General features: G+C 43.9%; 2 pseudogenes; one reads left to right on the top strand and one right to left on the bottom strand.

Annotated features, from left to right (window-relative positions):
• Positions 1 to 26,259, top strand: part of LOC122899895 — a 92,048-nt pseudogene that overhangs the window by 7,434 nt on the left and 58,355 nt on the right.
• On the bottom strand, positions 887 to 20,488 carry LOC122899888 (annotated as a pseudogene).

Here is a 26,259-nt window from a genome sequence, read left to right as displayed (position 1 = left end):
CTCTACTTCAAAGCCAACAAACCTTTATTAATTAATGTCTGAGTCCTCAACAATCTGGCTTCCTTCTGTTTCCTGTGGGTTCCATGCAATTTTACAATTGGACTAGAAGTACTGAGGAGCCGTACATAGATCCTGGAACTGTGCTCGTGGTCAAAGGTTTCTGCAATTCACCCAGGGTCTGAAAACATACATTTTCATTTACCTCTTTATTCTGGTAGCAGTTCTGCTCTTTCCAACTGCTTTTGATTCACAAGGAAACCCAAACTCTCATTTTTCCATTCCCTGAATTAATGCAGCACCAGTATTTCAGAAATAACAAATATTTACTAAGGTTCATTAAGATAAGTATGTCTCATCCATTCCAGAATAGGAAGCCTGTACAATAGAATATTACACTCCACTCTTCTTCAAGTCCATTAGCCATACATTTCTTCAGAAATGTTCAGATGGACAATGTTTTTTAGTCAGAGTGCACATTTCCTAAATAGAGCTGGTAACCCACCCGTAGTCTCTGGGTTCATCTGCACAGCTCAAACTATATAAAATAAACACCATTTAATTCTTCAGAATAATTCAGACCTCATCTCATTTCATATCAAAACAATAAAAAGACTTCATGAAATAATGTTCATGATCAAAAGAAACATGACTTCCAATAGCAAAATTCCCCCAACCCCATTACGGCTGAAAAAGTCAACATTTATCTTCTAATACCTGAGCATAAGGCATGAACCGACTACTCTCATAACCTTACCCCAGCAGTCTATACCCAGAAATGAAGGGCAAGACACCTGGTCATTCAGGAATAACTTCAGAGGATATTACTCCTGGGAATCCACAGCTCTAGGAGGAGCCACCATGAGGAGTCTGGGACAGTGTTGGAGCATTATGGGGACATAGCTTTAGGACCACAGGGGAGTAATGGAGATTCAGTCCCTGGGAGATCACCATCAACACCACACCCTGAACTGAACCCCTTCCCTGAGAGGCTCACAGGCTCCTCTGAAGAAAAAGGTGGGTTGTTAAGGGGATGGGGTCCGCACAGGCCTACCCACCCCAGAGCACATGGTCAGGGACACATCTCCTGACCTCAACCTAAAGTATGGAAACAGAGTCCCAGAAGAGGAAGCGAGAGAGAAGGAGAAAATGTGGGAACCATCAGTCATGTTGTAGAATGAGACATCCCATTCCTTCAGGTCCAGGAAAACCCCTACCCTCTGGGGAATTGGCACATCGAGTTTTGAATTACCAGGGAGGGAACATAATGTATTTTCATACATCCCCACAACCCAGAACCCCTTTTCTGGGGATTCCTGGTACCAGCCTTTCCTCTCCACATCTCTCCTACAGACCCCCAGGGCCCACTCACTTCTTTCTGCATTCTTGATCTCCACCTCCCTGTAACAGCACCCTGATGTGATGCCTTCATGACCAAAGACACTATAGACTCCATCATCTGAGGACTTGGGTGAGTCCTTGAAAGTCACACTAGTCTTGTCATCAGAGACAGCAAGCCTGGAATGGGCAGACTCTGGATCCAGACTGACAGTCACTGCAGAGACAGTTACCAATCATTCAAGGATTTGTCCTACCACATAACAAGGAATACAACCTCCAGTCCACCCCCAGACACCTAGGTGCATGCAGGGAGGATTAAAGCTCATGAGATGAGAGCCTTCTGGGTCAAGCATATAGCCTCTAACAGGAAGAAGTAAGCACAAGACTGATCTGGGGGTTAGACATGTCACAGGGCACTTGAGGCCCAGACAAGATTCCAACACTAAAGAATACCCATTTATATCCAGTATCAGTCACACCCAGTAATCTCAGCTACATGACTTTCACTGCCCCATCCCACCCCACCACCATTGATGATGCCAGCATCTGTATCATCACAGCAAGCTGAAGGAGATGTCAGCAGCCATGGGATAGCAGTAGGAGCACCCAAACGATAGAAGTAACTCACAGGCCTGGAACGTCTCCTTCCGCCAATCTATAAGAAAACCACATTGAACAAATGTGAACAACAAATCAGAGACTTGAGGAGACTGTACAGACCAGTGTATGTACCTATCTCTGAAATACATTGAACCAAGAGTTATAGGGGAAAATGTTTTGGAAGGATTCACCTGATGAATTTATTGTTCACGCATGTTTATTCTCTCTCTCTCACACACTCTCCTTCCCTCTCTCTGTCTCTCTCTGTCCTCTCTGACACACACACACATGCACACTCTCTCTCATACATCCACAACCATCATGCTACACTGCTACCATGAAATGGAGGCCATAAAGCTTAACACCACTGAGGGACTGGGTACTGACCTAAAAAGAAGGCTTTTTGCACAGATTTCATTATCAAAGTAAGCTTTCTCAATCCCTAGCCACACACCCATCCTGAAAACTAAGTTTTCTTTTGAGAAAGAACTGAGGAGATCAACATTTCTGAGGCCTCCATTTACTTATAATGAACTGGCTGAACTGAACTTGCATGTTGACTCAAAACCATGGTAGAGGCAATACAACTGGGTGGAGCTGCACTTGGAGGATAACTTTCAGCCATGGGTGAGGAGAGCTCAGGACATGGCACCAGAGAAATATTGCCCCATGAAGAGGTAATGGAGAACATTCAAGGAAGGAGAGAGAGAAGTTCAAAGCAAGAAAGTAATGAATTTGCCTTCCTTTATCATGGAGTATTGCAAGGAAATACATCCCTGTGTGTAAGGGGAAACTCAAAAACATTGGTCTAGTCATCTGCTTCTCCCTATAATCACCTAGAGAGATCAAAAGCAAGGATACACCACACACAATCAGCCACCAAGTATGGGTGTGTCCTATGCCCCAGAAACTGTGAATATGTTTTGGCAGAGAGGACTTTACAGATGTGAGTAAGATTAAGGAACTGGAGATATGAATGGGGCAGGGGTGGAATAACAATTTCTCCAAAAACCTAGATGGAACCTCAAACCCAATTATCCTAAGGACCATATCAAGCTACCCTCTATAAAGTGAGGTCCTGAAATGAGCAAGAGAAGAATACAGGGACCCTGTCTCTCAGTGATGCAAAGTATGAACTCCTCCAACCTTCATACTCCCCTTTGGGAAGAAGAAAGGAAGCTAACTGATCACAGCAAATGTATATCTGTCATAAGACCCTGAAAAGTCTGCATGGTAAAGCAGTTACCTCCAATAGGACAGAAACTCCAGAACAAAATTAGATTGATTATAAAATAAGAGCAGGACACTTTCTTGAATATTTGCTGACCAATGGGACCCCTATTCTCCCACTAGTTTATTCAGATAAAGTAGTATGTCCAGCTCTGTTGATTTGCTTATACCAACAGATCACATGAAGTTGGTGGACATGTCATATTTTGAGAAAAGGGAAATTTACTTGTTCTTCACTAAGACATTAGCCAACAGCAAACTCTACATTTCTATATGACAACTGACACAGATTAGCAAATAAGAGGAATCAGGATGAAGAGAAGAAGGTATAAGAGAAAGGGAGTTGGTGTTCCATTCTGAGACACTACAGTGCACCCAGAGCTATGCTGTGCACTTCTGTGGACCAAGTGCATTCTTCACCTCATTTCCACAGCAAGCTGTTCATTAGAAATTATTCTTCCAATTTCATGAATAAGACCATATCATACATTTGTTCACAACACATTATGAGCCCATCAATGTGAAAGTGTTGATTCTACTGTAAGGGTGTCTGTCCTTATAAAATAAAAAGAAAGTATATAAGGTATACTTTGAAAAACAGGCATTTCAACCCAGCAGAGAATGGTGTGATGCTAAAACAAGACTATTTAATCCACATTTTTAACCGATAAGTCCCAAGATTCAGTGAGGCTCTCTAAAGAGTTTTCCTCACATATCTGGTCCCCATAGACACTTACACCCCTCGCTCCCCCTTCTCTGTTCTCACAGGATGTATCCCTCATCATAAATAGAAACAGCCAGGACAGAAAAGGCACATGCTATGGATGCAAGTGTCCTAGATTCATAACCCACCCCAGTGTTAGAGGGTGCTCTGGATAACCTTTCATTGCATTAGCAACCCTAGGATCACACTCCTCCCCACAGCTACTCTGGCAAGGGTGAGATGGCCTCCTTATCTGAAGCAAATCCAGTTATAAAATTACTTCCTTTTTTTTTTTTTTCTTTCTTGGTTTGTTTTCTGGGGGAGGGGCCTGCCACGTGGGTTTTCAGTCAATGATGTTCCCTGAGTTAAGTCCTCCAGCCCCCCTCAAGAGGGAGCACTCTGAGGAAACGTTTTTTTTTTTTTTTTTCCAGGCTTTTGTTCTCTGGCGGTTTTTATTTTCGTTCACTTTTTTTTTCTCTCACTTTGACCACTTTTGATGGTTTTTAGAGGAAAACAAAGTGCACCCTGACCTCCCTCTCAGAGAGAAACCTCAGTCCGGCTGCAGAGCCAAATAAGTTCCCCCTTGGCTGCTCGCAGAGCAGGTTCCGAGTCATGGTCCCTGGGGATGCAGGATCTTTTGCTTGTACCCAAACCCACGGCAGTGGCGGCTGTCTGGGCAGCTCCAGACCACCAGAGAGGTTCCAAGCAGCGATTGCACACTGAGATTTTCCCACTGGCCTGGGCTGGGAGTGCCTGGTCTTTCTGGGTCTAAGAGTGCCTGGCTTGCGTGCACCAATTTCAGGGGAGGCTATGGGTTGAGCGCGGGTCTCAGGCTCTGAGAGTGGGGCGCAGGTCTGAAAGCACCAGGCTGGACCTTCACACACCTCTCTGGGGGGAGAGTTTGGTGCAGGAGTCTTAAGCTCTGAAACAATGGTGCGTATCAAAGGGTGCCGGCTGGGCCTTTGTACCTCTCTCAGGGGAGGATGAAGGACACCCTCATCTCAGGCTCTATAGCAGGGCTCATGCATTCTGCCCTCCAGCGTGGCTCCCATCCCCTCACAGGAGCCAGACCCCATGTGTTCTGGGCACGCTGGCGGCTTAGGGACCAAGACATGTTTTCTCCACCGCACTCTCTCTGGCTCAGCACCAGGGGAGGCTGTCCTGGGACCAGGGACTTAAGCCCCTGTCCCTAGCCACCCCAATTCCCACAATTTCCCCCCCACGATCCTTTGCTCTTTGGAGTGCTTTCAACCAGTCTCGAAGTTAATGCTGGTCCCCAGATGCAGGGCACTCTCACTCATATTGGGGGTATTACTTTCCAACTGGTCGCCTCTGGTGGCTCCCTCCCCCTTTTGTTTATCTTCCGATATCAGTCCACCAATCACATACCGCTTTACCTGCCCACTGGCTTCTTCTGCCCCTGTAGAGATCCAGACATGTATAATTTTGATCTCAGGCTGATTTCATGGGTGATCGGAGTTCTTTGGTAGGTAATCAGCTCACTTTAGGGTACAGGTTGAAAATGCGCCTCCTCCTACTTCCCCACCATCTTGTCCCCCGCAATGCATTGCAATCTTTCAAGATATGTCTCCAAAAGCAAAGGAAACAAAAGCGAAAATAAACTTTTGGGACTTAATCAAAATCAAAAGCTTCTAATTTACCCCAACTCCCTTCTCCTCTCTAGCACCCCTTGTCCTCCATGCTATTTGTTATTGGAAGGGGAGGTGAATCATGAGAGACTATGGACTCTGAAAAACAATCTGAAGGGTTTGAAGTGGCGGGGTGGTGGGAGGTTGAGGTACCAGGTGGTGGGTATTATAGAGGGCATGGATTGCATGGAGCACTGGGTGGTGAAAAAAATAATGAATACTGTTTTTCTGAAAATAAATAAATTGAAAAAAAATCAAAAGCTTCTGCACAGCAAAGGAAACAGTCAAGAAAACAAAGAGGCAACACATGGAATGGGAGAAGATATTTGCAAATGACAGTACAGACAAAAGGTTGATATCCAGGATCTATAATGAACTCCTCAAACTCAACACACACAAAACAGACAATCATATTAAAAAATGGGCAGAAAATATGAACAGACACTTCTCCAATCAAGACATACAAATGGCTATCAGACACATGAAAAAATGTTCATCATCACTAGCCATCAAGGAGATTCAAATTAAAACCCCATTGAGATAGCACCTTACACCAGTTAGTATGGCCAAAATGAGCAAGACAGGAAACAACATGTGTTGGAGGGGATGTGGAAAAAGGGGAACCCTCTTATACTGTTGGTGGGAATGCAAGTTGGTGCAGTCTCTTTGGAGAACAGTGAGGAGATGCCTCAAGAAATTAAAAATAGAACTTCCCTATGACCCTGCCATTGCATTCCTGGGTATTTACCCCAAAGATACAGATGTCGTGAAAAGAAGGGCCATCTGTACCCCAATGTTTATAGCAGCAATGGCTATAATCGCCAAATTGTGGAAAGAACAAAGATGCCCTTCAATGGACGAATGGATAAGGAAAATATGGTCCATATACACTATAGAGTATTATGCCTCCATCAGAAAGAATGAATACACAACTTTTGTAGCAACATGGATGGGACTGGAAGAGATTATGCTGAGTGAAATAAGTCAAGCAGAGAGAGTCAATTATCATATGGTTTCACTTATTTGTGGAGCATAACAAATAGCATGGAGGACATGGGCAGTTAGAGAGGAGAAGGGAGTTGGGGGAAATTGGAAGCGAAGGTGACCCATGAGAGACTATGGACTCTGAAAAACAATCTGAGGGGTTTGAAGTGGCGGGGTGGGGTGGGAGGTTGGGGTACCAGGTGGTGGGTGTTATAGAGGGCATGGATTGCATGGAGCACTGGGTACGATGAAAAAATAATGAATACTGTTATAAAAAAAAAAGAAAATTACTTCCAAACACCATAAAATAAATATGTCTTTTCAGAAAACTCTCAGATGTGTATCAAGGAGTTTATTACTTTGTGCGCACCCAATAATTTGCATGTCCTTTGTGTACTTCCAACTCTAACCATCATGGCTTTCATTTGTTGTCTCTCTTCTACCCAAAGCCACCCAAAGTGTCTCTTCTACTCTCAGCCACCCAAAGTGTCTCTGAGAGGAATCACAGGCTCTCTACTTTCCTTCTCATCTCCTCCTCTCTTCTCCAGCCAGCTATTCTTTCCCCTATTTACTCCCAAATTTTCTCTGGTAAACAATTTTCACTCCTCTGAGCTTCTCCTATTGCAATCCTCACACATTTCCTCTAATAAATCTAACCAATACTGAGCCCATCAGGCAAACCCAGAATTCTCCTAAAAGGAGAGATAATGGTTGTGAACAACTATAAGTTACTGTCCTTTAAAAAATTAATTTCTTAATGCTGTAATACAAACATGTACATAAGATTTTGTATATAATGGCCAGTATCTCACAAACCCACTACCAGGACTCCCTAAACATCCTGGAACCTCTAGATCTGAGAATCAGAACAGCTGAGATAAAGATAACTACTTTCAAAACAACCATGGAGGTTTAGAGGAAGATACCTGTCTTGGACAAGGAGTCAGAGTATGCAGAAGCAAAATAAAGACTATCATTCCAGAGAAACAGCAAAAAACAAACAAATAAACAAAAAACCAAAAACAAACAAATAAAAAACCAGGAAAACCAAAGCGAGATACAAAAGAAATAGGAATTTCAGGGTAAAATGGATTCAGAAAAAGGATCCCTTATGGAAAACCTGAGTCCTAAGCAGGCAAGCTTGATTTCTGAAATCTTCCAGAGACAGCAAATTCTGAAGTACACCATCAATGCCATGGTCCAACTGCCCTTACAAATGACCACTCTGTTGTCACTGGACCAACAAACTATCAGTTGAACAAGGTGCGTTCAGAAGGTGCTGCTAATTCTAACAACAACCTACAGTAAAGGATGGGTCAGAATAGAGGCAGATCTGTGTTCCTATGAACAGTCCCTGTAGTCTTCAGAAGGACACAACAAGCATAACAAGATCAGGGACACCAACCCCATTCTGCTGTGAGGTCCAGTGACAGAGAAGGTGGCACAGTGGAGGCTGGGGAGGTAAAGACATGTGAAACAGAGTCACTCACCTGCATACAGTTTTGCCTTCTTCAGGGCTGAAAGGGAAGACACCGAGGTGAGACGAGGCCAGAACAAGTCTGAATATAATTGATCTACTGGCACTTGACTCCTCTCTGTGCTGCAGGTAACACTATAACAGAGTAAGGAGAGAGACTAGAGAGGAGATACCCTTCTGACATGGGCAGACAATAGGATGTTCTGGGAGTTCACTGGACCACAGGTCAGAGAGCTGGCATTGCAGGCTGAGTTCCATGCCTGCCAGTTGCTGCTGTGTGACCTTTGCCAAGTTAGTGTCCTGAGTCTTAAAAACCACAACATTAAAATACAAACTCTGAGAAACAAACTGAGGGTTTTGGAAGGGAGAGAGGTGGGAGGTTGTGTGAGCCTGGTGGTCGTATTATGGAGGGCATGTGTTACATGGAGCACTGGGTGTGTGCATAAACAATGAATTCTGGAACACTGAAAATAAATTAAAAAAAAATAATTGATGTCAAAAGCTTCTGCACAGCAAAGCAAACAGTCAACAGAACAAAGAGGCAGCCCACAGAATGGGAGAAGATATTCACAAATGACAGTCCAGAAAAAAGTTTGATATCAAGGAACTACAAAGAACTTCTTAAACTCAACACACACAAAACAGATAATCATGTCAAAAAAATGAGCAGAAGCTTTTGATTTTGATGAAGTCCCAGAAGTTTATTTTCGCTTTTGTTTCCTTTGCCTTTGGAGACATATCTTGAAAGAAGTTGCTGTGGCTGATAAAAAAAAGAGATTACTGCCTATGCTCTCCTCTAGGATTCTGATGGATTCCTGTCTCACGTTGAGGTCTTTTATCCATTTTGAGTTTATCTTTGTGTACGGTGTAAGAGAATAGTAGAGTTTCATTCTTCTACATATAGCTGTCCAGTTTTCCCAGCACCATTTATTGAAGAGACTATCTTTTTTCCACTGTATATTTTTTCCTGTTTTGTCGAAGATTAATTGACCATAGAGTTGAGGGTCCATATCTGGGCTCTCTACTCTGTTCCACTGGTCTGTGTGTCTGTTTTTATGCCAATACCATGCTGTCTTGGTGATCACAGCTTTGTAATAAAGCTTGAAATCAGGTAAGGTGATGCCGCCAGCTTTATTTTTGTTTTTCAACATTTCCTTAGCGATCCGGGGTCTCTTCCTATTCCATACAAACTTTAGGATTATTTGCTCCAGCTCTTTGAAGAATGCCGGTGGAATCTTGATCGGAATGGCATTAAAAGTATTGATTGCTCTAGGCAGTATAGACATTTTAACCCTGTTTATTCTTCCGATCCAAGAGCATGGAATGGTCTTCCATCTATTTGTATCTTCTTCAATTTCTTTCATGAGTGTTCTGTAGTTCCTCAAGTACAGATCCTTTACCTCTTTAGTTAGGTTAATTCCCAAGTATCTTATGGTTCTTGGTGCTATAGTAAATGGAATCGATTCTCTAATTTCCCTTTCTGTATTTTCATTGTTAGTGTATAAGAAAGCCACGATTTATGCACATTGACTTTGTATCCTGCCACGTTGCTGAATTGCTGTATGAGTTCTAGTAGTTTGGGGGTGGAGTCTTTTGGGTTTTCCATAAAGAATCATGTCATCTGCAAAGAGAGAGAGTTTGACTTCTTCATTACCAATTTGGATACCTTTTATTTCTCTTTGTTGTCTGATTGCTGTTGCTAGGACTTCTAATACTATGCTGAACAAGAGTGGTGAAAGTGGGCATCCTTGTCTTGTTCCTGATCTCAATGGGAAGGCTGCAGGCTTTATCCCATTGAGGATGATATTTGCTGTGGGTCTTTCATAGATAGATTTGATGAGGTTCAGGAATGTTCCCTCTATCCCTATACTTTGAAGTGTTTTATTCAGGAACGGGTGCTGGATTTTATCAAATGCGTTTTCTGCATCAATTGAGAGGACCATGTGGTTCTTCTCTCTTCTCATATTAATTTGTTGTATCACATTGATTGATTTGCAAATGTTGAACCATCCTTGTAGCCCAGCTTCTGCACAGCAAAGGAAACAGTCAAAAAAAGAAAGAGGCAACCCACGGAATGGGAGAAGATATTTGCAAATGACAGGACAGACAAAAGGTTGATATCCAGGATCTATAATGAACTCCTCAAACTCAACACACATGAAACAGGCAAACACATCAAAAAATGGGCAGAAGATATGAACAGACACTTCTCCAATCAAGACATACAAATGGCTATCAGACACATGAAAAAATGTTCATCATCATTAGCCCTCAGGGAGATTCAAATTAAAAACACATTGAGATATCACCTTACACCAGTTAGAATGGCCAAAATTAACAAAACAGGAAACAGCATGTGTTGGAGAGGATGTGGAGAAAGGGGAACCTTCTTACACTGTTGGTGGGAATGCAAGTTGGTGCAGCCTCTTTGGAGAACAGTGTGGAGATGCCTCAAGAAATTAAAAATAGAACTTCCCTATGACCCTGCAATTGCACTCCTGGGTATTTACCCCAAAGACACAGATGTCGTGAAAAGAAGGGCCATCTGTACCCCAATGTTTATAGCAGCAATGGCCACTGTCGCCAAACTATGGAAAGAACCAAGATGCCCTTCAACAGATGAATGGATAAGGAAGATGTGGTCCATATACACTATGGAGTATTATGCCTCCATCAGAAAGGATGAATACCCAACTTTTGTAGCAACATGGACGGGACTGGAAGAGATTATGCTGAGTGAAATAAGTCAAGCAGAGAGAGTCAATTATCATATGGTTTCACTTATTTGTGGAGCATAACAAATAGCATGGAGGACAAGGGGCGTTAGAGAGGAGAAGGGAATTTGGGTAAATTGGAAGGGGAGGTGAACCATGAGAGACTATGGACTCTGAAAATCAATCTGAGGGATTTGTAGTGGCGAGTGGGTGGGAGGTTGGGGTACCAGGTGGTGGGTATTGTAGAGGGCACGGCTTGCATGGAGCACTGGGTGTGGTGAAAAAATAATGAATAATGTTTTTCTGAAAATAAATAAATTGGAAAAAAATTAAAGATACAATGAGTTCTAAGGTCAAAAAAAAAAATAAAGTTACTATAAAAAAAAAACACACACACACACAAGACCAATCTTATTTTACCTGCGTTTTCATTAAACAGGTCCTCACATACCAGCTAAATTGAAAAAAAAAATGAGCAGAAGACATGAACAGACACTTCTCCAATCAAGACATACAAATGGCTATCAGACACATGAAAAAATGCTCATCATCTCTAGCCATCAGGGAGATTCAAATTAAAACCACATTGAGATACCACCTTACACCAGTTAGAATGGCCAAAATGAACAAGAGAGGAAACAATGTGTGTTGGAGAGGACGTGGAGAAAGGGGAACCCTCTTCCACTGTTGGTGGGAATGCAAGTTGGTGCAGCCACTTTGGAAAACAGTGTGGAGATTCCTTACTGAAAAACAATCTGAGGGTTTTTTTTTTTTTTAATTTTTTTTTTCAATTTATTTATTTTCAGAAAAACATTATTCATTATTTCTTCACCACACCCAGTGCTCCATGCAAGCTGTGCCCTCTATAATACCCACCACCTGGCACCCCCAACCTCCCACCCCCCCCGCCACTTCAAATCCCTCAGATTGTTTTTCAGAGTCCATAGTCTCTCATGGTTCACCTCCCCTTCCAATTTACCCAAATTCCCTTCTCCTCTCTAACACCCATTGTCCTCCATGCTATTTGTTATGCTCCACAAATAAGTGAAACCATATGATAATTGACTCTCTCTGCTTGACTTATTTCACTCAGCATAATCTCTTCCAGTCCCGTCCATGTTGCTACAAAAGTTGGGTATTCATCCTTTCTGATGGAGGCATAATACTCCATAGTGTATATGGACCACATCTTCCTTATCCATTCATCTGTTGAAGGGCATCTTGGTTCTTTCCATAGTCTGGTGACCGTGGCCATTGCTGCTATAAACATTGGGGTACAGATGGCCCTTCTTTTCACGACATCTGTATCCTTGGGGTAAATACCCAGGAGTGCAATTGCAGGGTCATAGGGAAGCTCTATATTTAATTTCTTGCGGAATCTCCACACTGTTCTCCAAAGAGGCTGCACCAACTTGCATTCCCACCAACAGTGTAAGAGGGTTCCCCTTTCTCCACATCCTCTCCAACACATGTTGTTTCCTGTTTTGTTAATTTTGGCCATTCTAACTGGTGTAAGGTGATATCTCAATGTGTTTTTAATTTGAATCTCCCTGAGGGCTAATGATGATGAACATTTTTTCATGTGTCTGATAGCCATTTGTATGTCTTGATTGGAGAAGTGTCTGTTCATATCTTCTGCCCATTTTTTGATGTGTTTGCCTGTTTCATGTGTGTTGAGTTTGAGGAGTTCATTATAGATCCTGGATATCAACCTTTTGTCTGTCCTGTCATTTGCAAATATCTTCTCCCATTCCGTGGGTTGCCTCTTTGTTATTTTGACTGTTTCCTTGGCTCTGCAGAAGCTTTTGATTTGAAGTCCCAAAAGTTTATTTTCGCTTTTGTTTCCTTTGCCTTTGGAGACGTATCTTGAAAGAACTTGCTGTGGCTCAATCTGAGGGTTTTGAAGGAAGGTGGGAGGTTGGGGGAACCAGGTGGTGAATATTAGAGAGGGCACGGATTGCATGGAGCATTGGGAGTGGTGCAAAAATAATGAAAACTGTTATGCTGAAAAAAAATAATTAATTAAAAAGAAAGAAATTAAAAATAGAGCTTCCCTATGACCCTGTCATTGCAGTACTGGGTATTTACCTCAAAGATACAAATGTAGTGAAAAGAAGGGCCATATGTGCCCCCAGTGTTTATAGCAGCAATGGCCATGGTCGCCAAACTGTGGAAAGAAATAAGATGCCCTTCAATGAATGAATGGATAAGGAAGATGTGGTCCATATGCACTATGGAGTATTATGCCTCCATCAGAAGAAACGAATACCCAACTTTTGTATCAACACAGAGGAGACTGGAAGAGATTATGCTGAGTGAAACAAGTCAAGCAGAGAGAGTCATATGGTTTCACTGATTTGTGGAGCATAACAAATAGCATGGAGGACATGGGGAGATGGAGAGGAGAAGGGAGTTGAGAGAAATTGGAAGAGTAGATGAACCATGAGAGACTATGGACTCTGAAAAACAATCTGAGGGTTTTGAAGGGGCGGGAAGGTGGGAGGTCAGGGGAGCCAGGTGGTGGGTATTATGGAGGGCACGTATTGCATGGAGCACTGGGTGTGGTGCATAAACAATGAATTCTTTTACACTCAAAATAAATTTAAAAAAAGAAAAAGATATTCTTTATCTATACAACTGAATTGGCATCTTTAGGGAAAATTTTTTAAAATAAATAAATAAGTAAATAAAAGATACATGTAGTTGAATAGTAAAACCATCAAAATAAGAGTTAAATTAAAAATCAAAAGCACTTTTAACTATTAAACTTCTATTCTCCTACACACAAGTAGATTTAAGGGTCAACCAAGAAAAACAATTTTAATCAGAAGAGACAAAATAAAAAAAAAAAGAAAACCAAATAAATTCAGCAGAGTCCAAAAAGACAAATGAAAATAACATAGAACTGAATGATTGATTATAACATTAAGAATCTCTAAGGTGAAAAAACTCTTAAGTTATTCATTCAGTTTTATGCACACAAGCATTGCAAGGCCAGTTATCTATATGCATTTGATTTTCTGAACAATAGAAGAGACACAACTTCTGTGGAAACACTGAACCCATAAGAGTCAGGTAGATCTCCTGGGGCCAGTGGAGAAGAATTTTAATCTCTAAAGAAATTTCATGTTTAAAAAAAAATTGATAGCAGTGTGGGAGGTACTTAGCATAAACACAGTCAACATCTAAGTCTGATTCTTCTCTTTTTTATGGGGTGCAGCAGAATTCCACAATATGTCAAAACGTGCATTTCAAATAAATTTTCAATAAAAAATAGTATTCCTTCAAAGAACAATACACTATGTCCAACTATTCTTGATTACCAAAAGAAAATGCACAATACTAACAAATTTCATCCACAGAATTTTTCTGAAATGAATCCCAAATCAATTGCATCCCAAAATAAAGAAATTTTCACATGGAAAGAAAAACATGCAAAATTTTTATTCCATATGCTTTCAATTTGTTTTAAAGGTCAAAAATTATACAATGTATGAAAATATTTTAGGGAATAAAGTATACATTATTCCATGAATATAAGAAATCAGTATTATATGCAATGATTTCCAGGAAAGAGAGATATGGGAAATAACAGAAAGGGGAGATGAAATAAGGACCGGAATGTTAGGTGAGTGCTATGGTAAAAGTGGCCAGTCATTCTCAGAAAACACATCACTGGACTGGTAACAACTTATCCCACGACATTCCCACCCAGGCCTCTACACAACAATTTGTGTTCAGTACCTCTAGGAACTGGAGAGAAAAGACTCTCCCACCATGGTGTTATGTGGAGGGATCACAATCCTGATTTTAATGACCCCCATTTCTTTATATAGTTTCTCTAAAATATTCCAGAATATTCAGGTTGACTAAGAACCAGTTGCATCGAAAACTAAAAGCTACAAAGGTGGTGGGTAGATCAATCCAAGATGCATGACAGACTCCAGTGACCACCATCATTCCAGGATTCAAAGCACCATGTGTGAAACAATAGCCCAGATGGAGAAAGCCCATGGAGCAAGTTCTGCCTCCTACCAGTTTCCACTTCTGCACCAGGAATGGGTCCACATGTCTCTGCATGAAACAGAGAGGGGACACTATGGCTTAGGGGGCAAGAGACCCAAGGATATCTGAACAGTCACTCACCAGCCAGCTAAACAGATTTCCTCAAGTCTGAAAGACAACACAGGAAAAAGTTAAGAACCAGAATGTCTTCTACAAATATGACACAGAAACTTCTGAAAAAAAGACAGAACATACCAAGATCTGCCTGGAGTTCATCTGAAAAAAAAAAAAAAAAGTGAAAAATACACATTAACTCTCATTACTAAGAGCAGCAAAGACTGCACTTGGAAAACTCACAAGAGCATCTATATGTCTCCATGAAGATCTAACTCCAGAATCCTCAAGCCTCCACAGCCTACCTGTCCTCTCTGGTTCTCCTCAGTCCCTTGCCAAGGGACTACTGTCTACTTCTCCTATGCACCAGCTTCCACACTTGTTTGCCTTGGCCCTGTCCTGCCTTACCTCTGGCCTTCAGTGCCTCCTCCTTTATCTGCTGGTCCTCCTCCTTGTCTCTGTGTAGTTTCTCCCATTCCTGAATCTCCTGGTGCTTTGCAGTATGTTCTCTCATGATGTAGAAGACAGCTCCAAGGAGTAGGAGCATCAGCACAGTCAGGATCACCATGAAAGCCAGCTTCCATGGAGAACTCTGAGGGAAGAAGGGTTCTGGCCCAGACAGACACCCCATCAGGGCATTGCTCAGGATGGCCCAGCCCAGAACACGAAGGGACTCCCAACCAGATCATCCCACCCTTCTAGGAGTGGGAAGTAGTATTGACCTGGGATGAAAATGGCCATTTCCTTCTCCTGGCCTAGGATGGGGTTGAGGACTGAGCAGGTTACATTCCCTGAAGAGCTGTCTCTCACCACAAGAGTGGCCTCTATGGTGAACAGCCCTTCAGCATCTTGGGCTTGGGTCTCAGAGAACATCGGGAACTTCTCTCCACTTAGAGCTCTCCACTGAACTTGGGACTTTGGGAACCACCCTGAGGCTATGCACAAAACTTGGACCCCGTCCTCCTCTGGCCCTGTGATGTGCACTTGAGGGGCAGAGCCCACACCTGAAGAGAGAAGATGTAGAGAGCATAGCGAGGCCACCCAGAGCCCAGGGATTCCAGCAGAACCTTCCTGTGCACAACTCCATGCACATCACTGCATTTTGGGGGCTCTTTGGGGGAGTGGTCCCTACAGGGATTAATGTAAGTGGTCCTGCCATGGAGAACAGATGGAAGGAATACGGGGACCTGTGGCTAACCCAGAGAGCAGGCTCTTCTCACCAACCATGAGGGTGGGAATTCCATCACCCAGAGGGATAGAAGGAGAAATTTGGTTCCAGGATCCATCCTTCTCTCATCTTCTCAAATCACACACTCTCCAGGGCATCTGCAGGCACACCCACTGCCACTTGGTCATCACTTCCACCAACTACATACGTCCTGAGCTCGCTCCCTAATATCCACATCTCTGGTTTAGCTGTGCCAGGATTCCTCACAGATGCTTCAGACTCAAATCCTGAACTAATTCATGTTTGGCTTCATCTCTGAGGATAAGGATTAAAATACCCCCAATCTTTCAGCCTTCTTTATATCCAGCCAGCCCTCTGCCACCTACTGTTAATGCCTTCACACTCTGCTTCTGGGCTCCATCCTGTGACTTGACTGAGCCACTGAGAGTTCAGGGAATGTGATTCTATTAGAGATTGGAAACTGCTTGAGCCATTGCCCTGTTCTCTGCCAGACACCATCAGGCTAGCACAGCCTTTCCAGCTGAAGCTGTCCTAGATCAACCAATAGGCAGCTGGACACCACCAGCTGAGCAAACCCAGCCAAGGTTCACTGGCAGGACAAAATATATTAAAAGTATGAGTTTTATTGTCCCTGTTGAAAATAGGGAAAGAGAGCCCCTTCCCATCCTTTTCTTATAGCATTTACTTGAGGAAACTTGTGGTTCTGGGTGTTTTCTCTCCTCTTTGAAATGTATATAAGTACTTTAAAAAACAAAACAAAACAAAAACAAAAACAACTAGGCCTTTGGCAGCCCATAATCTAAGAAAGTGTTTCTCAAGGACCTGGGAACCCTCTCTTTGAACTGCTCACACCAAGGAAGACACCAGCCCTGTCTTCCCCTTCTCTGCCAGGGTAGGAGCCTAACCTTAGTGGGCACCATGATCTACATGTAAAATCACCGCCTATCATCATAATGGGAGAATTGGTAAAAAAACAAACAAACAAAAAAACAAACAAAAAACCCAAAAAACAAAAACAAAGAAACAAACAACAACACAAAAACCCCACTACTTTATCTTTTATTAGTCTGGGAAACTCTTCATTTATCCTTATATTCTGAATGATCCCTTTGCTGGTTTCATGGCTACAGATTTTTTTTTTTCCTTTTAGCACATTGAATAGATCACACCACTCCATCTCCATTCTGGCCTATAGTATTTCTGTTGAAAGTTCCACTGAGTATATGTGAAAATATTGAATCACTATATTGCACACCTGAAATGAATATAACACTCTATGCTAACTACATTGGAATTATTATTTTTTTAATTTTTATGATAGGTGAATTTGTTTTTCCTCAGAATAAAGCCAATTAGCTAGCTTACATGCTTGCCCAATTTCCAAGCAAATATAAGGTGCACCATCTAGAACAAATGGTGTTGGCAAGTCCACCTACTTGAGGGCTCCTAACTGTTGATCCTGAGAAAGTGTATGGAATGAGTTCTGTCTGCATATGTAAAAGATGAGATTTCTTCTGTCTTGCATTTCTTGATAGAATCCCTGTGATGCACAGCGCATTGCAGTTAATGCTAATTTAATAATAAAAAGGATCTTTCTTCCTACTATCTTAGAGACAAGATTCTGGGTTGGAAGATTATGTTTTTAATTATATTTCCCCTACGTGACTGAAGATTTATGAGTAAGACCTGTTAAGATTAGCCAAACACAGTCCAAATGAGCTGAACTCCCTGAATGCCAGATTAAAAAAAATGTTCTTTGTTATATAGGCCACAGAGATTTCTATGTCTGTGTTACACAGCATTATGGCAGCAACCTGCAGCTTACACATAAAATCAATATTTCTACCACTAAACAACCAATTAAATAAATAAATAAATAAACAAGACTGTGAGTACCTAAAGTCCCTTGTGCTCAAATCTCCTCACTCAGCTGGGTCTACATCCAAACCTCTCTGATGCTGGAGTGTTCCTTTCCCACCACACTGCCTCTACATGAATGCAGGGGGCCATCCTCTTTACCCCATAACTATATCCAGGCCTCCAGTCTTGCTCACCTTCGATACACCTTCCATTACAGCTGCCAAAGTAAACCTGTCCTCCCATACCTCACTCCACTGCTCTGTTGAAAATTCCCTCAGCCCTGCATCTAAATGACATAAGAGCACACAAAGCCTTTGATGGTCTGGTATTACCACCCCCACTACCCCATGAACGAAACTCCCATCCACTTCCGCCCCAATCCCACCATCTGCACCTGTCAGAGAGTACAGAGTCCAGGCCCAGGACAATTGTGTTGATTGCTCAGAACCACAATCACCATGCTGTGTATGCCCCACACATATCCATCAACCAGAAGACCATTTCAGAATACTGTCCACTTCATTCAACTATCTGTTCAAGTGTGTGTTACTCATGGGCTTCTTCTGATAAATCGCTTCTCTTTGCACCTGGATCTGGAACACCTCTGTATTCTGGATAGTCACCTCTCACCACCCTCCCATTCACCTCCACACCATTCATGTGGCCTCTCTCTTTTCCCAGATTCACCAGCCACACTCCCCTCAGGTGTCTCACATGGGTTGTTCTTCTGCTTGTAACTCTCACCCCTAAAATATTTATTTGGCTAAATCTCTACTCACCGTCATCTAACATTGTCTATATCCTATCTATTTGGTTATTCATTGTCTGTATAATATAAACTCTACAGGGCAGGGACTTTTATTTGTTACACTGAGATATCCAGGTTCAGAGAACATAGCTATCATGTACCAGGAATTCTATATATTTATACTGAATAAATAAAGACTGAAAGACCCACTTTCCCTCTTGTATAAATTGAGGGCTATTAACTTAGACCCTGGTGGCTCCAAATTCCAATACTGCAGGTCTCTAAATATAGATCAGCAACCCACCTGCCACCTTCACTTCCAAACCAGCCTAATCATGGAAGATTCCCATTCAGAAGAAGCAGGTATACAGCCCATTGTTGAAAGCCTGGACATTGTAGATGCACACAGCAGCCTCCGCCTGGGTGAGGAAATCCTTCACCATTGAGGTTTGCCCTCTGTAGTGAGGCAACTGCTCTTCTCTCTGCTCCCGCTGGTTTTGATAGATGAACACTGCTTCTGGGAACTTGGAGCGGAACCACCACATCTCCATATTCTCCACATCCATGTCTGGGGACACAAGACATGGCAGCATGATGTCTGCACTCAGCACTGCCACAATGAGTTCTTGAGGGGCCAATCACCATAAATTCCTCTGTGGACACAGACACAGGAGTGAGAAAGCTCTAGAGATGCAGGACAGGGAAGGAAACACACTGGCAGGAGGGAGGCCCTAACTGAGGGACTAAGATGTCACAACTCCTAATGGGACAATTTTATCCTACAACAACTTTGAAATACACAAATGGTGTAAAAGAGACTCCTCAGCAGCCTGTGCTCCTGACTCCAGGCCCTTCCATGAAGGACTCTCTAACTTAGTAGGTCCAACCTTCCACACGTATCACAATCACCAGGAAGGCCTGTGAAACAGACTGCTGGGCTCTTCCCCCAGGCCTCCTGGTTCAGTAGGTCTGGAGTGGATCCAAGAATGTGCATTTCTTAGGAGGTGGTAAGAAGCTGATACTGATGTCCCAGGGACCAAACTCTGAACCACAGCTCTAACATGCCTCCTCTTAGGACAGGACTAAAAACTCACCAAAGAACACTACTGTGGCCTAGTGGTAACGTCCTATTCATTGCAGCACACCTGAAACTTTCCTATACCTGTTCCTAAATTTATTATTTCTGCTTATGTCTTTGTTCTCTGCTTAATTCTATGTGCACTAAAAACTATACCTCACAGCTACTTCCATTAAAACCTGCCTTCACATCACTGCTCACAGGACCCAAATCACTACCTGTTCCCAAAGAAGGTTCATTCCACTGCCCCCAGCCCCTCACAGGCTTTGGTCTTCTGAGACCTGGTAGATACGTCACACCAGGACACTTCTGCAGGAAAAACCCCACCAGACAACCAAACACTGACTTCTCAGTCCTGTGATACTCAAATTTGGCTGAGTCACTATCTGTCTCACCTGGGGGATGACAACTATTAGTCTCCCTGTGACATCCTCTCTCTAGTCAATGTCTGTGAACCTTTATACCTGTAACCAAAACCATGTCCCTCCTCTACCAAAGTCCTTCAATGCTTCTGCAGTTGCCCAAATAATCCTGAGCCCATTAAGGAAGACCCTCCCTGCTCTCTGATCCCCAACTCCTGCTTCTCTCCCCCTCATTCACTCTGCTCTGGCCAACACTTACCTCCTCTGCTCCTTGAACACCCAGACACACTACCAGCTTTGTCTGACTGCTCCTAACTCTGGAGAACCTCTTTCCATGGGATCCAGACAGGTTCCTCCCACTGCCTCCATGACTTTGTTCCCATCTCACTGCATACAGTGACCACCTTATGGAGCACTGCTGCCTGCCCACTTGCCATCCTGCAGCCCTGACTGCCCCACTTGCTCCACGTCCTTGTCCCATGCTCTCCACTCCTCTAACGGACATAGACTGTATGGAGTATTTCGTACTCACTGTCCCTGCCAGAATGTAAGTTCTGTAAAGACAGAGACTGTCTACTTTGTACACAGAGTAGCACCTAACATGTACTCAGTACCCTATAAATATTTATGAAATAGAAGTACCAATAAACCCAGGAAACAAAAAGCCAATAAAGCTAGGGAAAAAAAAGAGAAAATTATTTTCATACTATTCATAGTGAAATTCACATTTTATTTTTTTATTTTCATTTATTTATTTTCAGCATAACAGTATCATTATTTTTTCACCACACCCAGTGCTCCATGCAATCCATGCCCTCTATAATACCCACCAACTGGTACCCCGACCTCCCACCCCCCCGCCACTTCAAACCCCTCAGATTCTTTTTTTTTTGTATTTATTTATTTTTATTTTTATTTTTTTTCCAATTTATTTATTTTCAGAAAAACAGTATTCATTATTTTTTCACCACACCCAGTGCTCCATGCAATCCATGCCCTCTATAATACCCACCACCTGGTACCCCAACCTCCCACCCCCCCGCCACTTCAAACCCCTCAGATTGTTTTTCAGAGTCCATAGTCTTTCATGATTCACCTCCCCTTCCAATTTACCCTAACCCCCTTCTCTCTAACTCCCCATGTCCTCCATGCTTTTTGTTACGCTCCACAAAACTCAACATTTTTTACTTTAGAGACATAAACTCATTAGAGAACTGCCCTTATTTTGCAGTTCTGGGAATCTTCTTATGTGTTTAATTTCAAATAGCAGTTGGGGCATCTCCAGAATCTGTCTAGAGCCAGGGACTCCACCAATACAATCTGTCCTGATGGAGACAGCAGCAGAGTTCCATGGGCTCTCACCCACCCAGGGAGACAGAGGGGGGGAGAGGGGACACACTCACCTACAGAGCTTCCAGCAGGCAGCTGGAAGAGGAGAAGCAGGGAGGAGAGTTGGGAGAGCAAAGAGCCCCTGCAGCAATTCTCCATTTCCTCAGATCTGGGGAGACACAGGGCAGGGGGCAGGTGACACATCCAGAGAGGAAGCAGGGCCAGCCCAGAGCTCTGGGCCTCAGAGCAGACAGGAGGCCTCAGGGCTGGCAACAGTCCCCAGCAAGAGCACAGCCTTTCCTACTGCTCAGTATGCTGATGAGGTGGGGGTGCCACAACCCTGATGCCAAGAAAGCCCACCCAGACCTTTGGAAACTTTCCCAGCCTGATCTGCCCATAGGACCAGACCCTTCCGGCCTCAGCACAGAGGCCTCCTCCACGTCTGCCTAAGTCAAAGGCCACCACAGAGGTCCAGGGACACAAGGTGTAGACTCAGGGCCCTCCCCATGAAGGACACACCAGCTCCTGTGTGCTGTTCTTCTGCTGCCCCCTAAATATGACCAGGGAATGACTAAGAAGCAAGTCAGACTGTGTCTTTCTCAAGGACACTGTGGCTCCCACCACATGCATGTTGTTCTGGGGTCCTTTAATAACTGAGTTCACACTGATTTCAGCTCCTGCCTCTTGCAGCCCTTTTCTGCTCAGGGCCAAGGACATGGACTTGCTCAAAGCTGAAGCCAGACAATTCTCCATGAATGGTTAATCCTCATGTTCTCTATCTTTGAGGAGTTTCTGACTCAGGATAAAGGATCCCAGCAGAGCAGTTGGAAGCACAGGATAAAATGAGACCTGGTCAAAAAGAAGGGCTTCAAACCACTGACCCTGAGGTGGGAGGGGGACAGCCAATGGTCCAGGGAAGGACAGATTCTTTGGCTGACTGCTAAGGTCTCCTCCATACTAAGCCACCTTCTGTGCGAATCACCTGAGGCAAGTTTCTTGACCTGCTCTGCCCCAGATCCTATCTGCAATATGGAGAGAGTAATAAGATCTCATTCCACTGTATAAGAAAAATCCTATGAATTTATGTATGGAGAGTCAGTGCACATTAGAACAGTGCCTATTCCTAGGAAAGATACAGAAATGTCATTAAGTAAATGAGTAAAGTGGAGTCCCCACTGTAGTTATCCTGGGTCATCTCAGAACTTCATTATTATTCGCACCAGTCTCTCAGCACCCCCAGTATCTCAGCGAGCTCCTCCCAAGCATCTGCTCCCCACTTTCCTCTTCTTGTCCAGCAAGTGTCTTCAGAACCCACTCACCTGCTTGAAAACCTGGGGCTTCTGGAATGTCTCTAGCTCAGTACTGTGAGACCTCAGCCAGCCCCAAATCTGCTCTCAGAGATTGCACATGCGTTTCAGTGCTCAAGCCCCAAACCCTACTTCTAGATTCAACATTGGTGCCACAGGCTCCTCTTGTGAGAGGCAGGTGGTTCCAGGAGAGTGGAGAAGCACAGCCTGGCACATGTTGCAGAGTTCTCAGCTGAAACAGGGATCTGGGACACCCAGCACTCCCAGACAGAAGAATCCTGCGCTGACTCCTTCCACCATTTGAAAGTGAAAGCTTACAAAATGCAACCCTAGCAGACTTTGCCCTGCCCTCTGGATGGTGCACCCTAGTTACCAGGAAGGAAACAGCATGATCAGAGCCACAGAAACAGGGCAGGTACAGATACACAGACCCACTCTGCAGAGGGACATAGAGACACAGGCTCTGTAGTCCTTTGTTGAAAAACTGCCTCTCTCCAGGCTGGCTAGCTTCTAGACCAGAAGTAAGGAGTGTGTGTAGCATAGCCAAGATTTAAAAAGTCCTATGCTTGGGGCTACTTGTACTTTGTGTTCACTACCAAAACTATTCTATTGGTTGGTGAATGCTGTCAGCTGGTGAATGCTATGTGGCAGGAGCCTTTGAAATGCCCCAGTGTAGCTGCTATGCTTTTCTTCACCAGGAGATGACCCAGGTGATCCCCACAGAGTGGCAATGGAGGAGTTAAGCCTGAGCATCACAGAATCTTCCAGGACCAGCACCAGGACTCTGGCCCTTCCCCAGCTGAATGGATAGCACCCTGTGGCTTCTTAATACGATAATATCACACAAAACTTGGGTGGACCATTCAGGCCCTCCCCACCAGTGTGCACCAGGAATGGTGGATTCCGTGGTCTCTGAGGGAACACCATGGAGCACTTCGTTTCCAGCCCCTCCCTTCCTGCAGTTTCCCATCTCAGTAAAGGACACCTGGGTTCACGCAGTTATGCCTGCCAGAAACTGGAGGGTCATTCTGCCACACTCTCCACTTTCCCAGCCAGTCTGCTGTCAGTGCACCAGAAAGTTCAAGACTTTTCTCTAATCCATATCCATGGCTACCTTCTAGCTCCACACCCATATCACTTCCCCCCTCACGCAGACATAGTTTCCCTGCTTCCCCATGGGCATCCCCTGCCCACCTCCAGTCCGGCTCTCTCAAGTTCATTTTCCATGCAAGGTTATAACCTCTCAAGCCATCTTATATCAGCTCTGCTTCACCCCTTCCAGGGATCCCCGTGCTAAACCTCAGCCAACCCCAGCTTCCTCTCTGACCTCATTCCACTGCTCCCAGTGCTCCCTCCTGGCCTGGCAGCATTCCTCCAGTTCATGAAGCTTTCCCAGCCTCAGGCCTTCTCACAAGCCCCTGGTTGTTCCTGTTCTCTGTCCTCCTCCAAACTGGTCACCATTCCAGTCTCACCTAAAGTGACCTCCCTCAGAGGGGCCTTTGACAACCTACTCATCCCTATATGTGCCCCATACACATGCTTGTTGGGGTTTAGTGGTGCCCTATTTTCCTCCACTGCCCTGATATGCAATCTCCTGTTGAATGTCCATGGCATCCACAAAGGGAGGCACTGTGTGCCCTGGTCACATGTTCAGCACACAGCAAGTACTCAGGAAACTTTGCCTGACCTCATGTGCAGAGAAGTCACCTCAGCAGCACGTTGCCTTCTCTGTCCAATTTGGAAAACACCTTTGTCCTCTGAGAAACAGGAAGACTTAACTCTGACCTAAACAAGTCAGTCACTGGGTGGATGCAACAACTGCACAACTTCACCGCTCTTATGTTCTTCCTACCCCAAACATATATGTGGCACCAGGCTAGAAAAATGTGAGACTCAACCACCTTTTTTGCTCCTTCAAGCCTGTCCAGTGCTCGGGTGTTCATGTGTTAAGCAACTGGCGTTAAGATACCAGTTTGGGCTAGAGCCTCCCTGGCCCCACTTCTGCCAGGTTGTTGTCATTATTGTCTTCATTCTACGGGTGAGGAAACCAATGTCTCAGAGTTCCACAACCACACACCTAGCAAAGCCTCTCGCAGCCTGTGTTCACTCTCAATTGTTCTGAATGATCCACTCTATCTGTTTTCATGAAGCACAGACTGATGGACCCATTGGTGCATGGGAGTGATTGGTTTCCATCCAGATGTCTGGTCTGAGATATTAAAATCTGGGAAAACCTGGGGTTTCTACATACACCTGAATACATCCCATGTTATCATCCCCAAAGGTCTATTCTGCCAATATCCACTTAGACTCAGGAATATTGGGAAAATCTATCTCCAGTGGAGTGGGGGGGGAAACAGACAAGGGCCAATATCATCCTCCAGGTCCACCCTCCACTGCCACCACCAATCTCTGCACAATGGGGAGATTCCTCAAGGCCTGAGAACATAGTGGAATTTTGCAAAAAGTCAGAGGGAAGTAAACCAAATTTTATTGAGTACCTACTAAGTGCCAGGAACTAGACTACACAAGTAGTACTTATGACACTTCATTCTCACACATGCAGAGATGAAGGAATATAGGAGTCCTGCCATCTAGTAACCTTTCATCCAGGACCTTCCTGGTGGAGGGAGGGCTGGACCTGCAGGGACGTGGCTCCCCACACCCTCACACACCGCAGTCCTCAAGCCCAGCCCAGCCCCGGCTCCACACAATTCCGAATGAAAGAGGAACAGGAAGGGGACCTTGGACTCAGACCTTGCCCAGCATGATTGGGCCAGAAAGCTTATCTCCCCTGAATGCAGCCTCTGGATCCCATGTTGGGAGAAGAGGGGAAGGAATGACAAAGCACAGGGAAGGTTTTCCTGAAGGACTCTGGAGGGACACCTGAAGACACTGCAGGAAGAACACCAAACAGCAGGCTTCACTGCCCTCCCCCCGCTCTGCAGGCTCAAATTCCAGCTGCTTTATCCACAAACACTGTTCATTGTCCATGAATGATTTTTCTTGCTCAAAATAAATTATCCTGATGGAAGTAGGATTAATATTATACTTTCTACTTTCACAGCCATATAATACATCTTATGTTTAGTTGCTTCAAGTTCTTCTGAGCAGTTCCAGAAAACATGCCATAAAACACAGGCTCTGGTAAAATGAAGTGTGATTTCATAATATGCCAGTTGGAGGAAAGGACTAAACCCACTTGTTACAGAACATCCAATAAAACAATATTTTATTTAGTTTTGGTGGTGGGAGAACTGTCATTTTCTTTTAGCAAGATCATGTCACCATGATTTTTCATGGTCTTTCATGAGATTTTCCTCTGCCAGATCATTTGAAGTAGCCAACACCTTTTTCATGTAGGTCAAGATTTATTAATGTGAATTCTAACAGTTCATAGATGCAGTTAGAGACTCTTTGTTAGTATTACAGCAGGTGGCAGAATAGCACAAGTGTTTGGTTTATCTTCCCAGAGCAGCCCTGATGGTTTAGACCAGGCTCAATATAAAGAAAAAAGTAGGGGGCTGGCAGCCAACTGTGGGCAGCATGTACTAAACCCCTGGGCTTGGGGC

The sequence above is a fragment of the Neovison vison genome, chromosome 1, assembly GCF_020171115.1.
Source record: "Neovison vison isolate M4711 chromosome 1, ASM_NN_V1, whole genome shotgun sequence".
Lineage (NCBI taxonomy): Eukaryota > Metazoa > Chordata > Mammalia > Carnivora > Mustelidae > Neogale > Neogale vison.
The sequence above is the reverse complement of the archived record's forward strand: the minus strand, read 5'-3'. Positions and strand labels throughout refer to the sequence as shown.